The sequence below is a fragment of the Clarias gariepinus genome, chromosome 7, assembly GCF_024256425.1.
Source record: "Clarias gariepinus isolate MV-2021 ecotype Netherlands chromosome 7, CGAR_prim_01v2, whole genome shotgun sequence".
Lineage (NCBI taxonomy): Eukaryota > Metazoa > Chordata > Actinopteri > Siluriformes > Clariidae > Clarias > Clarias gariepinus.
This window is the reverse complement of record NC_071106.1, coordinates 24,106,481-24,122,400: the sequence shown is the minus strand read 5'-3', so window position 1 is coordinate 24,122,400 and position 15,920 is coordinate 24,106,481. Positions and strand designations below refer to the sequence as shown.

At 42.0% G+C, this 15,920-nt stretch overlaps 1 protein-coding gene across 1 annotated transcript in view; it reads right to left on the bottom strand.

The window, feature by feature from the left end:
• The window catches only part of reln (reelin), a 1,039,407-nt gene that overhangs the window by 682,512 nt on the left and 340,975 nt on the right, over nucleotides 1-15,920 (bottom strand). The window lies entirely within an intron of this gene.

Here is a 15,920-nt window from a genome sequence, read left to right as displayed (position 1 = left end):
GAAATATTATTCGCAGTTGAAAAGCATTTAACTTTAAGTTAATTCAGTAATTTAAGCAACTTAAATCAGAAACAAATATTATCAGCATATGTTATCCATATGAATCCAAGGAAGGGGTACAGTATTTCTGCCACACTTGACCATAATCTGATAATGACCTGAGCCAGGATATGTACGCCCCACCCCTCACCTCCCTACCCATCGTTTTGAATAGCTTTTGCCAGCTTGAAATACACTGACTTTCGATATCACTTACATAGTTTAGGTTAATATGTAGATAACAAGTTTCAAGTTTTATTGTCATATACAGATAACAATGAGGCATCATTAGCGTAATGAAATTCTAAGACCCGTGTTAAAAGTCCAGTGGTTGTGGTGAGTGTATATTGGTGTGTGCAGAATGTTAGCAATTCAGAAGCCTGATGGCTTGTGAATAGAAACTATCTCTGTATCTGCTGGTACAGGTCTTGATGCTCCTGTACCGCCTGTTCCTCCTACAGCGCTGTCTGTAGAGGTCCTGCATGGCTGGCAATTCAGTCCTAGTGATGTGCTGTGCTGATCTCACCACCCTCTGCAGAGCTTTGCGATCTAAAGCATTAAAGCTGCCATACCAGGTGGTGATACAGCCAGACAGAACACTCTCGATGGTGCATCAATTAAAGTTTGTAAGTATTCTAGGGTCCATGCCGATCCTCCTCAGGAGCCGCAGGAAGAAAAGCCACTTTAGTGATGTGGTGTGACCAACTCAGATCCTCGCTGATATTGATGCCCAGGAATCTGAAGCAGCTGACTCTCTCCACCTCTGCTCCCTCGATGTGGATGGGGGTGTGGCTTCCCCCCTCTAGCCTCCTGTAGTCCATGATGAGCTCCTTAGTCTTGCTGACATTGAGCAGCAGGTTGTTGTCGTAGCACCATGATGTTAGGGCTCTCACCTCTGCCCTGTATGCCGCCTATCAGAAATACAGCCGATGATGGTGGTGTCGTCTGCAAATTTGATGATGGTGTTGGAGCTCTATGTTGCTGTACAGTTGTTGGTGAGCAGGATGTACAGAAGGGGGCTAAGCACACATCCCTGAGGGAAACCGGTGCTAAGTGTTCGTAATGATGAGGTGATGTTGCCGATCCGAGGTCTGTTTGTCAGGAAGTTTATATCATCATATATATCTTATTATATTATATTAATATCATCCGATGGGAACACCTGTATCATGACAATCGTTGACCGTTTCTTCAAATCCATCCACCTGGTTCCACTCCCCAAGCTTCCCTCCGTCAAGGAAACTGCTAAGCAGATAATCCTCTATGTTTTCCGTCTCCACGGTCTCCCCACTGACATAGTATCAGATCGTGGCCCTCAGTTCACCTCACGCTTCTGGAGAGTCTCTTGTAAACTTATCGGGGCCACCCCTAGCCTGTCTTCCAGCTTTCATCCCCAGTCCAATGGCCAGACAGAACGCAAAAACCAAGCTATGGAGATCGCCCTCTGGTGTATGACCACCCAGGATGCTACTACCCAGACCAAGTTCCTTCCATGGATCGAGTACGCTCACAACTCTCTGCCGCCACAGGTTCTCTCCATTCCAGTGCTGTTTAGGCTACCAACCACCACTGTTTCCCTCTCAGGAGGAGGAGGTAGAGGTCCCCTCGGCGCAACATTTGGTCCGCAGCTGCAAGCGGACGTGGTTACGAGCCAGACGATCCCTACTGCAAGCGTCTAGATCGTCTGACCGCCACCGCTCCAAGACTCCCAGGTATCATGTGGGAGACAGAGTCGTGCTCGCCACCGGGGACACCCCCTAAGGACACTTTCACGCAAGCTCTCTCCACGTTTCATTGGCCCATTTACAATAACCAAGCTTATCAATCCATGCGTCGTCCGACTTTTACTCCCTTCATCCATGCAACGCATTTGTCCCACCTTCCACGTGTCCCAGTTACGACGCATTGCAAACTGTCCTCAAACGCAGGAATGAATGGCGCATTGTCCAAGTGCAAGTTGATCTTGGAGCTAAACTATTTGTTTTGGGTGAAAGCGCCATCTAGCGAACATTGTGTCAGCAACAGCTTCCCATTCAAAACAATAGGTGGTCAAAATGACCGGTGAACTGCTTTATTAGTAGGTGACACTGGTGCGGCGCTTCTAATGTTAATGTAGTGTGCATTTTTGAAAACACTGTTACAACAACAATATTATATATATATATATATATATATATATATAGATAGATAGATAGATAGATAGATAGATATTTGATTTATTTCACATCAGTCTGTCACTTAAAACAGACTAAGGATTTACTGCAACAGTTTTGGAAAAGCAATTAAAATTGTCTATTCACCGTGGTCCTTGGAAAGCACCTGGTGAAGCTGGAATTTTACACCAAGTTTCTTTTTCAGGTTCAGTCTGTGTGTGTATATATATATATATATATATATATATATATATATATATATATATATTTTTATGAATATGTGATTCTGCAACCTCATTACTGAGGTCTGATTTTAGGATGGACCTTTTGTAATTTTAAAGTGTATCAGTCTGTTGTACCCTTCATTCTGCTCATACAGGAGACATTTTGTGGAGGAGGGTAAAATCATAAGGTGCACAAGGACAAAGGCATTTTCAGCACTTTTGACTGCCCGACAGGCTCGCTGGTCACAGCTCAATCCTAAACATTTTCTTTGCACTATGTGAGTAATTAAATCATACACAGGGTGTAAGAGTGAGCTTGTTTTTCATAACAGTTAACTATATTCTAAGTGTAGTTTCTCCTAAATGCATTCTCTTGTAGCACTTCCCTCTCAGACACATACCTGATTGAAAAGCTAATTATGCAGCTCATTATGCTGATCTTTGTATTCTTTCTGGTATAAATTAGAGCATTATTCATGATCATTACAGCTTCTTACATAAGGCCTTTGTAAATGAAAAGTATCACTGAACATTTTTTCTAAATATATATATAGGATATATGTCCAATCATTTTGAAGCAAACAATCTAGACTACAAGATCCAGTCAAAAGCTCTAGGTTACACGATCTATTTCTTGTAGACAAATGTTGTGAATATGGTTTGTGGCCTTATTTCAGTGACTTTTTTTGTTGTTGTTTTCAATAATCACACAACTTATTTTCTCCAAAATACGATTTTATGCATACATGCCACACACATATCATTGTGCTAAATGTAATTTATTCAGACTTCAGCCATTTATATGTTTATAAGTAACTAACATTTGTGTAAAAAAAGTGTACAAATGTCAGGCCATGTCAGAACTTCTTCCCAAAACTGTCACGAGCCAGCAAGAATCTGCAACAATCCACAGATCGACTGGAAAAACAGCACCATTCTTGGGTGGAGCCCTCTCTGCCTAGCCTCTTGACTAAAGTCTGCTCTCTGCCAAACTTTAGCCTTAACATTAACAGATTAAAACAAGGAAAGTACAGTAGACGTGCTGAGCTTCAGTTCATTGTGATGTGGACAAAAGGTCTAGGAAGAAATCAGGTTTCGTTATTTTACAAAATCTGAATATATTCAGTGAATTTATGAATTACACTCGAAGTATCAAATCCAACTATGAAGTCCGATTTAATTGGTACCAATAAACATTTTATTACTATTTATTTTTGTATGTGTATACAGCATGTGTTTGTATGTGAATATATCATATAAGTTTGTTTTTATTTATTATTTTTTGTTTTGCTGGTGAAATACATTTTAGGCAGAAATGTCTGCTCAATCTTGTTAAATCATTTTTAACCCCTCAATTCTGCAAATTTCCTCAACAGTGAAACTGGTTTAATAACTTCACACCTATTGTGAATAAAAGGTGAGAAGAGGGATTACAGTAACTGTGGGTGTCACCTTGGAGCACGCTGTTGCGTTGTATTTAGATAATAGACTAAAACAAATCATTTATGCTTTAGCATTGGAAACAATATTGTATTAGGCTAACTTTCTTAAAGATTATTAACTTTTGTATTTTTTGTCTTTTTGCACACATGCGCGGGCATCTTTAAATTTGAGCAGAAAATAATAGTGGGCTGGTAGGCACGTTATTTTTCATATAACTTAAATGGATAAATAAAGATAAATATACACAATAAATTAATAATTGCGTTTTCTTAAGTTATGTTTCATTCACGATAGGTGTGAATTTATTAAACTGTGTGTGCTGTTGGCAAATACTGTATGGGAGGTTTTATATAAATTAAAAAGACAGAGCGGACATCTCTGCCTAAATAAGAATAAAAATTATTAATGATAGCAATTAAATTAGACTTTATAGTTGGATTTAATAGTTTTCTTTTTATTTACTGTATGGACAGTCGTATTATGCTTTCTCTATAATATTTCTTTTTATGCCTTGAATAAATCTGCTCACATCGGAGCGCGCTGGCGTGTTGGAAAAGCCAGCGTTTATCTAGTGAGTAGCCTATATACACTCACCTAAAGGATTTTTAGGAACACCATACTAATATGGTGTTTGACCCCCTTTCGCCTTCAGAACTGCCTTAATTCTACGTGGCAATAATTTAACAAGGTGCTGTAAGCATTCTTAAGAAATGTTGGCCCATATTGATAGAATGGCTTCTTGCAGTTAATAGAGATTTGTGGGATGCACATCCAGGCCACGAAGCTCCTGTTTCACCGCATCCCAAAGATGCTCTATTGGGTTGAGACTGTGGGGGGGCACTTTAGTACAGTGAACTCATTGTCATGTTCAAGAAACCAACTTGAAATTATTCAAGCTTTGTGACACAGTGCATTATCCTGCTGGAAGTAGCCATCAGAGGATGGGTACATGGTGGTCATAAAGGGATGGACATGGTCAGAAACAATGCTCAGGTAGCCCGTGGCATTTAAACAATGCCCAATTGGCACTAAAGGGCCTAAAGTGTGCCAAGAAAACATCCCCCACACCATTACACCACCACCAGCAGCCTGCACAATGGTAACAAGGCATGATGGATCAATGTTATCATTCTGTTTACGCCAAATTCTGACTCTACCATTTGAATGTCTCAACAGAAATCGAGACTCATTAGACCAGGCAACATTTTTCCAGTCTTCAATTGTCCAATTTTGGTGAGCTCATGCAAGTTTTAGCCTCTTTTTCCTATTTGTAGTGGAGATGAGTGGTACCCGGAGGGGTCTTCTGCTGTTGTAGACCATCTGCCTCAAGGTTGTGCATGTTGTGGCTTCACAAATGCTTTGCTGCATACCTTGGTTATAACGAGTGGTTATTTCAGTCAAAGTTGCTCTTCTATCAACTTGAATCAGTCGGCCCATTCTCCTTTGACCTCTAAGGCATTTCACCCATGGGACTGCCGCATACTGGAGTTTTTCCTATTTCACACCATTCTTTGTAAACCCTAGAAATGGTTGTGCGTCAAAAAAATCCCAGTAACTGAGCAGATTGTGAAATACTCAAACCGGCCCGTCTGGCACCAAAAACCATGCCACGCTCAAAATTGCTTAAATCACCTTTCTTTCCCATTCTGACATTCAGTTTGGAGTTCAGGAGATTGTCTTGACCAGGACCACACCCCGAAATGCATAGAAGCAACTGCCATGTGATTGGTTGATTAGATAATTGCATTAATAAGAAATTGAACAGGTGTTCCTAATAACCTTTTAGGTGAGTGTATTTGTGTTTGTTGTATTCCTGGGGGTGGGGAATGAGGGTTATGTCTGCATTTTTATCTACAAATCACACACTTTTATCATCCTTTTGATCAAAACGCTGCCTTTTGTTAAGTAAAAGTGCAAGCCGCGGATTTATACATGCCGTGCCTGAATTTTAATGAATTTTTCTTTTTAGACCTAAATATTTATTTTTATTAATGGCCAGGTGTAATACGAAGTGAAGACCGGTTGTTCAGTTGTTCCCTGCATGGTGTATCTGCACGGAGAGATTGGCTCATAGGCTGTAGGTGTGAGTGTGCATTGAGAGTTTGTGTGTGTGTTTGTGACGTTATCTCCTCCTTCAAACGTGCTTCCAACCAACCAACCCTGTCCTCCCAACTCAGAAGGCTACGTGTCATGGCCGATAACCGCTCCATTGATCTACTGGTTACAGTGGGGCACTGACTGCTGATCAGTGTAAAGTAGCCTGCACAAGGCAATCCCTTCCCCCCAAAATAGTGTGAATGTCTGCAACAAACAGGAACCATTAAAATGGTAAGAATTTGATTAAACACGAATATATAAATTCGATTTTCTATATACATAATATTTTCATTATATATTTTCATTATGTATATATATTATTATCCTTCATTTGCTTACTTACTAACTAGCAAATGCTTTAGTAAAGGAAACTAAAACAATGGCAATATAAATGACAATAGAATATTACAGAACGTGCGAGTTGACACCCATGCACCAATCACTGACCATTAAAATGTTGGATTTGAATTAAATTGCCACTTATATATATTCGTGTTTAATTAAATTCTTAAATCATCGTGTTCACCCATGGGTTTACTGCATAAACACCGAAACAAAAGGGAGGAAACTGAGACATTTCTTTATCTGTTTTTTTGCATTGAGTTTAATCATGCAGCACTTTTAATATTCATAGCAAAAGCAATCCAACAGTGTGATTAAAGTACCCGAGATAACACAGATTTTTTACCCAGCATAAACAGCCCAACTATGTGTTTACAGAAACCCAGCATTTTTTAGTGTCCTACTACTAATGAATAGAAAAAGCGCAGTCGAAGCCCAGGGATTCTGGCTGTTGTCACGTTGTATTCAGCGAGTAGCACATATTTTTGTGTTTGTTTCATTTCATGTCGTAGTTTTATCAATAAATTTGCTCATATCTGCACACATATTTATTACCCTTTTGATCAAAAAGCCACACTTGCAACTTACTTTGACTTTGTACAAGGCAGTGTTAATTGTTATGTGTATATTTAAAGCGCATGAACACAATAAAACAAAAATGTTTTTTTGGCTAACATATCATACATTTTTGTATTCTTTGTTCTACTTTGTTTTTTTTTGCACATGTGCGAGTGCGTTACAGTAATAATAAGAATAATAGCAATAATAATTAATTCGGACACTAATAATAATAATAATAAATAAAAAAGCGCAGTCAAAGGAGTTTTATTATAAATACTTATTAGTATTTACAGTCTAAGCCCGACACGTTTATGAGCTCTGTCGCTTGCTGTTAATGGGTGCCTAAGAGAGATAACACATTAACAGGCTGAAAATTATACTTCACGATAAGACAATACTTCAGGCTCAAACACAACTGCCCCCTACAGGTAATGAAGGGCATTTTCACAGCTTGCTGCGTGCAGCTGCGGCAAGTCGCGGGATCCTTTTTCTCAAAACGTGCATTCTTAATGGCTAGATCTGTATAAAGCAGGAAAAAAAAATCGCATCATCAGTTAAGCGGTATGCGAACTGTAGTGGATCTATGTGTTGGGTAGTCTCTAAACAAAAAAAAAGGTTTTTCAAAGCTCTTCATCACTACTAAGGTCAGGGCTACATGGCAGTAGACATTGAGGTTAATAATAATAGGGTATAATAGGGTTTCTTTGGGACCATGATGGGGTCTTTATAGCATGTGGGGATTACCAACTGGGTTAAGAAGAGATTAAATATGCTAGCATTATTAGTTGCAGCCTCGAAGGCGAGCATAGAAGATGTTTAGCTTGTCTGACAGAGACACTCCCGCACTCATCATACCGGATGTTGGTGCTTTATATTCAGTTATTGTCCTTAGTCCCTGCCATAGGCTTTTACAGTAGAGTCCCTAGCTGTTAGAGCTCTGACACTATTTTCCTCCTGTAGTGCTGCTTTTGCCTGTTTCACAGCTTTCCAAGCATTATATGATGCAGCCTTGTCTTAGTCCATGTCACCCCAGCTGATGTTTGTTTACATAAAATTGGCATTTTATTATTTTAAAGTAGTGCACCTGTAACACAAACGTCCATGTGACAGGCAAAGCTGCGAATGACCACACTAGGGATTTATACTCACCCCCACCATGTTGACAATTACAGAAAACAAGCTACACCTAGCCGGTAGGATACCTAAGTTACCAGAAACCAATGCACCATGTGCGAACATTACATAGCACCAGGTCTGAAAGTGTTGCTCTGGTATAGGGAAAGAAAAGAGAAGTGAATGAGAAAAGTGAAAAGATAAAGAGAAAAGTGAAAAAGATCAAGAAAAGAGAGAACTAAGGAGAGATGTAAAAACAACAATATTAATAATAAAAATAGTAATAATAATAATAATAATTATTATTATTATTATTATTATTATTATTATAAATTAATAGACAGATAGTGAAACTATTTTTTTTATTTCACAAGAAAAGGTGGGGCCCTTAACTTTAGCGCCCTTACCTTAGCACTGCGTGGTTGTGCGTTGGGGCTCTCACAGTAAACAACATACTTGGTGGCACCATATTGAAGTGCCCCCTTATTTTAGTACATCTTCTCAAAGGACAATTAAAATGTAGGGTTCATTGGATATTCACTTTAAGTGTGAGATGGTTCCTTAATTTAAGAGAAGCACTCAATGTTGTTGAACAAGATCTTATTTACTAAAGACTTTGTAGGTATACATACATGTGCTTTCTGAATAAATTAAACAAGAAAAATAATCTTAAGTATAAATACAACAGTGCCAAGTAAACAACACACAATATAACAACAGTATACAGTATAACATAGGCAGGTATGCTTTAAGTAACCACCAGTGGGCAGTATCGGCACATAAATGTGACATAGCGGCTAATAAACATTTACCAAGAGAATGCTCGCTAAATGCGATAACAGTCATGGCATATCGCGCACACACACACAATAACCGGGTGGAAATTTAATTATTAACTATGTACAGCATGTGCATATAAACATCTTATAGGCATGAATCAGCAATACTCGCAAATGCACAAACTGAGTTGAGCAGGTAATACAGGTAGTGCTATGTTAACCAGTTATTACTAATCAGCGTGAGAATACCAGCGGATTGCTCAACACTAATAGGAAATAGAAAGTGATCACTTACTTCCCATATACACACACTGTAACCCAGTATAAACTCGATATCAACTTCTTACTTTAACACTGAACTAACTAGGAGGAAGCTGCTAAACTCTCCATCTTCACATTTGAGCTGGGTCTCTCTACCTCCCTGCTGTATAGCTCCACCTTCTTGTAACATGGCAGCCATGCTGCAACTCTGATTGGGCAGGATCTTCTGGGTCTTAAAGAGAACCGAATTCACTCATCTAACAAAAAGTCGGTCTGTTGTCTTAGTTATCCTCGGGTATGGTTTGAAGTTTGATGAGATGGGCCACAACTCCTGTGTAGGTCTTCCCTTTGACGTCTACACTGGCGGTCTGAACGTGACCATCGTTGCCTGGGAACACCTTAAAGAAGTTGGAGGTCGATGATTAAGATTACATCTCCGATTTCTATGGCCTTCTTCTCCATTTCCCATTTCTGGCACGCTTGGAGACCTAGTAAGTAATACTTCAGAAAATGCCTTTAAAAGTGTTCCGCAAGCTGTTGGCTGTGGCGCCAGCGTTGTCGACTCAAAATTCCTCTGATTGAGGTAATGACGCGTCTTGACAGCCAATAGGGAAGCAGTATGGGGTGATCGGTCAAGGTCAGCTACGTCAGAGGAGGTATACCCAAGAGGCATTGAATTAAGGATGCCTTCTATCTCAATCAGGACTGTCCTCAACACTTCCTCAGTAACAGTCTGGGCTCCAATGGTTACTCCGAGAGATGCCTTGATAGAGCAGATCTCCCTTTCCCAGCATCCACCGAAGTAAGGAGCGCTTGGCAGGTTGTAAGTGAACTTGATTTGCTGCTCGGCAAGATGGCTCTGTAATTTGTCTTGAGGGGTGGCAAAGGCATCATTCAGCTCACGTTTCCCTCCCTTAAAATTGGTACCATGGTCACCCAACAACTAATACGGTTTGCCTCGTCTAGCAATAAACTGTCACAGAGCCATCAGAAATGAGTCCGAATCAATACTAGTGAGAATATCAAGATGGGTTACGCTCTTGTCGCCATACACTTAAAGATTATGCCCCACCTCTTCTCATTACATCGGCCAATCTTAACGAGGAAGGGACCGAAACAGTCCATGCCCGTCGAGTAGAAAGCCTGATGGAAGTATTTCTGTCTAGTGAGGGGTAGATCAGCCATGAGAGGAATTTCTGGGCGACCTTTCATCTCCTACACTCTGTACACTGGTGCCAGTGTCAACGCGGATTTCCGCAAATAATTGCTTGGTACCTGGATGATGCAGTTTCTCATCATAGTTCTTTATGATTAGTATGGTGATTGGATGTCGGGGGTCGAGGAAGACTGGGTGAACGGCATCCTCTTCCATTACCTCACAGTGGCGTAGACGTCCTCCTACCCAGATAAGTCCGATACTAGCATCAAGCTCTGGGGAGAGTGTTATCGATCTACTCATGGATGAAATAGGTTTCCTAGCTGTCAGACGACTCATATGATCGGGAAAGGACTCGGTTTGAGCTTGGCGGAGGACTGCATTTCAAACGTCTCTGTTGATATCAGCACTGAAGGTGTAGGCTGCTCCGTGAAGCTCCTGTCCATAAGCATCCAGGCACTCTGCCAGCATGTCATAGTGGTCACTAACCCAGAAAAGGGTGAGAGTCTTAATTCGCAGCTTGGCTCTCCAGATGATAAATAGGCTGCTCAGACCAGCTATCGGGGGGTAATACAAGGAATGTCGGCCCTCTGCGCCACCGGCTACCAGTGGAAAGTTCCCGCATAGGCTTGCCGCAAGTGATGTCGTCTGCTGGATTGTCTGCAGATCTTACATAGTGCCAGACAGCAGATGCTGTCATCTCCTGGATGTTCGCTACTCTTGTTCCCACGAACACCTTGTAATGAAATGAGCTGAACGTCAGCCACATGAGCGCAGTGGTGGAGTCAGAAGAGAGTATAGTGGAGCGAATGGGAATCGTGAGCTGTGTGGTCAGAAGCTGGCATAGTTGCGCTCCTCTAAGGGTGGAACATAACTCTAGATGTGGTATGGATTGTTGCTTGCGTGGGGAAATGCGTGACCTGGCGGCAATAAAAGGCCACTTTGACCGAGCCCTCATTGTACTCTGTTCGCAGGTAGACCACAGAGTCATACGCCCACTCCGAGATGTCACAGAAGATGTGGATATCCTAGTTGCAGGGTTGGTGGGCTTCCTGTGAGTGAGAGTAGCACCTGGGTAGAGATACCTTCTCTAACCCACTTAGCTCCTGTTCCCATTCCTGCCATGATGCAAGGAGTTTTTTTTGGAAATTGTGGGTCATCCCAGTCGCGCTTTTTGTCCAACAGGCACTGTACCAGAATCTTAGCCCAAGTGGTGTAAGGGATAAGACAGCCAAGAGGATCATATTGGCTTGCTAGCACTCACACAGTAGATCTGACGCATACTGTAGTTACTGGGGAGGAGCGTTTGGCTTGATACTTATAACGGAGTGTGTCGGACTGATAGTGCCACTGCAGTCCGAGTGTTGACTCATGGACGTCTTGCTTTCCTTGACTGAGCCAGAGGTCACAGGTATTGGATCTGGAGTCAGTGGGCAGGTGAGTAATCACCGATAGACAATTACTGGCCCATTGTCGAAGTTTAAAGCCTCCAGTGACGTGCTCGCAGATGATCAACTAGGTCTTTAGCCTTTTGGCGAGAGGTGAGACTGTGCAGGCAATTGTTAACATAAAATGATCTCTCAATTACCTCCCTGCATTGGTCTCCCAGTTGACTGTGATCCATCACGTGTCTCTGCAGGGCATATGTGGCACAGCAAGGACTGCATGTGGTGCCGAAGGGAAGCACCTGCCACTGGTAAACATCCAGGGGTCTTTCAGTCATCAGATCTCGCCACATGAAACGGAGCAGGGGCATGTCACCGGGGAACAGCTTTACCTGGTGAAAAATACCACGGATATCACTGCTTATGGCGACAGGTTGCTCTTGTAGGCGTAGCAGGACTGCTAGCAGTGATGGGCCTAGTGTAGGTTCTGGAAGAAGGAACTCATTTAGTCTGTGGCCTTCAAACCGAAAATAGCAGTTATAGACGACCTGGTTCTTGTTGTTGTGCTGCACCATATGGTGGTGAATATACCATGACTCTGTAGAGCTATCCACCTCGCTTGATCTTAGCTTGGCCACATAACCTGCTTTTTTTCAATCTTACAATCTCGGCTTGGTAGGCAGATGCCTGCTCTGGGTTCTTAAGGAGCCTCTTCTCGACGCCCCTGAGGTATGGTAGAACTTGGGCTGGTCAAGGATGGCATACACTACATACGAAGAAGCAGTGTGGCGTACCGCATCGTACCTTCTACTTCCACTCGCACAGTCTTCTCCTGCAGAAGCCTGATGGCTTCTTGATCTAATTTGGATCATGTCACTACCTTCTCACTGCGGTAGGGAATCACATCCATCTCCCATAATCTCTCAACATGAGCAAACAAGATCTTTTCTCTCAGATGGAGGATCTTTCCTCTCAGATCCATCATCCAACACTGCGTATGTTTCCATGGATGCATTTCCATTTGCAATAAACACTTTACTAACTTTTAAAAGGACTCTGCGACTACCAACAGCATGGTCTGCATACTAAATGTCTTTCATTGTACTCACAAGACATGAATTTTTCTTAGGTGCCACCTTCACACTGGTAATCCCCACTCACTCATTCAGGTCATGTAATATAAACAGCTGTTTCCTGTTACAGGTCTCGCAGAGAGCCTTCAGTGTGCATCTGGATGCATGATGATTGCGGCCACACCGCCAACCCCTATTATTCTTGCAGATCCATACCTCTTTCTGTTCTTTAGTCAGCTCCTTAAAGTTAGGGCATCCATTAAGGAAGTGACTAGCATTGTCACAATAAGGACAATTGGCACGTGACTTTACTTTGTTTCCTGAACAAGTTAGACTTGGACTCTGAATTGAGTGCTCTACATTCGGTGACAGCAGTGGGCTCCTCAGCACCCAACAGGATGCTCGTAGGTCTGCCTGTGAGCTTGGTATCGTGATGGCCTTCCCTTCTCCTAAAAGGTATGGGTGGGGCATACATGAGCAATTTTGCTGTGTCATCTTGGACCTGAAGCTCGTACGCTAACCAGTTAGCAAAGTCGTGAAGGGTGGGAACTGTGATTCTAGACGGGTGAATATATCTCTTAAAGCTGATCTGGAGTTTGTGGGGAAGCTTGCTTTGGAGTCTGGACATATGTAAACCACATTCTAATTCCGCTGTTCCTTCTGAACCCAATTGCTTCAACATACTCACTAATGAGCGCACTCGAAGGGCGAAGAGTTTGAATGCTTTCACATTGCCTGACTTAAGATTGGGGCCTTCCAGAACTTCAGTTATGCTTCGCAGGACAAGCTTGTGTGGCTGATCATACATCTTTGTGATAGTGTGCATCGTTTCTGTATAGGGTCTTACTAGAGTTGCAGTAGGAGTCCGCCACTAACAAGGCCTCTTCTAGCTTTAGATGATTGGTCAGAATCTGATACTTGAAATGTTTACTTGCATCTGCTTGCAGAAGATTGTTTAGTGCCATCCGTAGTCTGGAAAACTGCCTGGAGTCAGCTGCTATCAGGCTGGGAATAGTAGGCTTAGGTCCTCGATATAACTGCTCTTGGGCATACGACACCTCCCTCATAGGTGTCATCTGAGGATGTGAGGGTAGGCTGACGTCTCGCTCTTTCTGAGGCTGACAGTGTCTAGTACCAGTCATCACATTGCCGAACTGTCCTGCCCGTTCAGACTGAGCTGTGTAGGTATATGGCCTCTGAAGGAGTGTGTAATGACTCTTATCAGCATGCGGAGTCCTGGGAGAAGGCATAAGGTCCTCCATCTGTGTCAGCGGCTGCTCACATTGAACAAACTGTGGTGGAGGAACTTAATCAGCATATGCTTCAGAATCTCTCCAACTACTGACGGATGGTGGTAAATGAGTGCGAGGGGCTGGTACAGGTGTTGCTGTGTGACAGGGGGTCTCCAACCTGGTGCTGAATTGCTGAATTTCCCACTTCAGCCAGGCATTCTCTGACTTAATCCCTCACAGCGTAGAGAGGATCTTTGGTAGAATGCGACTGCGAAGCTCATTGTTGTCCATCTTCATCTTGAACCACATAGACTTTATATCAGACAACTATTGAGTTTGAAGTAGGTACTCTTCAGGCTCTGGTGACACATCTCAGACAACTCGTCTGCATATGAGAGCTGACTCCTTGGAGATGATGATCTTGAAAAATTCTTTGACATCGGTGCATCTGCTTCCATTCCAGCTTCATTCAGATCTATAACTGATGGCACTCTCTTCACTGAGTCAGTTGCCTAGACATAATAGTCTGCGAGATATGTAGGCGGCCTTATTTGTTGTCTAGATCGGACAACAAGAGGATCTGACTAAGAATGAGACGTCATCTCTCTACTGTGATTCACTATCCAGCTCAAAAGACCACTTGTAATGTAGCGTTTGTTGGATATTAACTTTAAGTGTTTAACACAGTAGGCAGTCGGTTAGAACTGAGTGAGATGGTTTCTTAATTGAAGAGAAGCACTCAATGGGGTTGAACGAGATCTTATTTACTGAAGACATTGTAGGTATACATGCGTGTGGTTTCTGAATAAATTAAACAAGAAAAACAGACTTAAGTATGAATACAACAGTGCCAAGTAAACAACACACAATATAACAACACTATGTTCCTATACAACATAGGCGCTTATGCTCTAAGTAACCACCAGAGGGCAGTATCAGCACATAAATTTGGCATAGCCACACGTACCAAGAGAATGCTCGCTACATGCAATAACAGTCATGGCATATCACGCACACACACACACACACACACACACAATAATCAGGTGAAAATGTGATTATCAATTATGTACAGCATGTGCATATAAAAATCTTACAGCCATGAATCAGCAATACTTGAGAATGCACAAACTGAGTTAAGCAAGTAATACAGGTAGTGCTATGTTAACCAGTTATTACTAATCAGTGAGAATACCAGCCGATCGATCAAAATCCTAACAGAAAATAGAAAGCGATCACTTACTTCCCATATACACAACACTGTAACCCAGTATAAACTCGATATCAATTTCTTACATTAACACTGAACTAACATTGAAGGAAGCTGCTGAACTTTCCATCTTCTTATATGCGCAGCGTCTCTCTACCTGCCTGCTGTATAGCTCCACCTCCTCGTGACATGGCAGCCACGCTGCAACTCTGATTGGGCAGGATCTTCTGGGTCTTAAAGAGAACCGGGCCTTTTGTACAACAATACTATAGAAATTACATTTGTATATATTTTAGAGTAGTCAATGTGCAGCTTGTATAACAGTATAGGTTTACTGTCCTCTAAAAATAAGTTAACATACAGCCATTATTGTCAAAATAGCTGGCAACAAAAGTGAGTACACCCTTAGTGATAACAGCGGTATTTCTTTAACCATGCAAAATCACATGACCTATTTATCAAGTTAATGTGTTTAGAGCAATCCTCAAGCAGAAGGTGGTAAAGCGCCATGTCTCTAACATCCAGCAGCTCTGTGATATCATTATTCAAGATGGCGCCATGATATCGTTATCCAAGATGGCGCCGGTAAGGTCTGCTGCCGTCACAACTGCTCCGACCTATTTTACTTTGTTTTCGTTTTTTAAGTTATCTTTCAGTAACTTTAAACCAGCTAATTCATCACCATTGAGTGCATTAGGTATAATAGAGACACTCTTGTTTCTATTGGTATATAATGTACTCACAATTCAACGTTTTTAACTCCGGATCCGTACTGGCCGAGTGATATCCTGAGGGAGAACAAAGGACGTGACGCAAAGCGGCAGCCCTGAGGGAAACAAGCCAGCGTCAGCA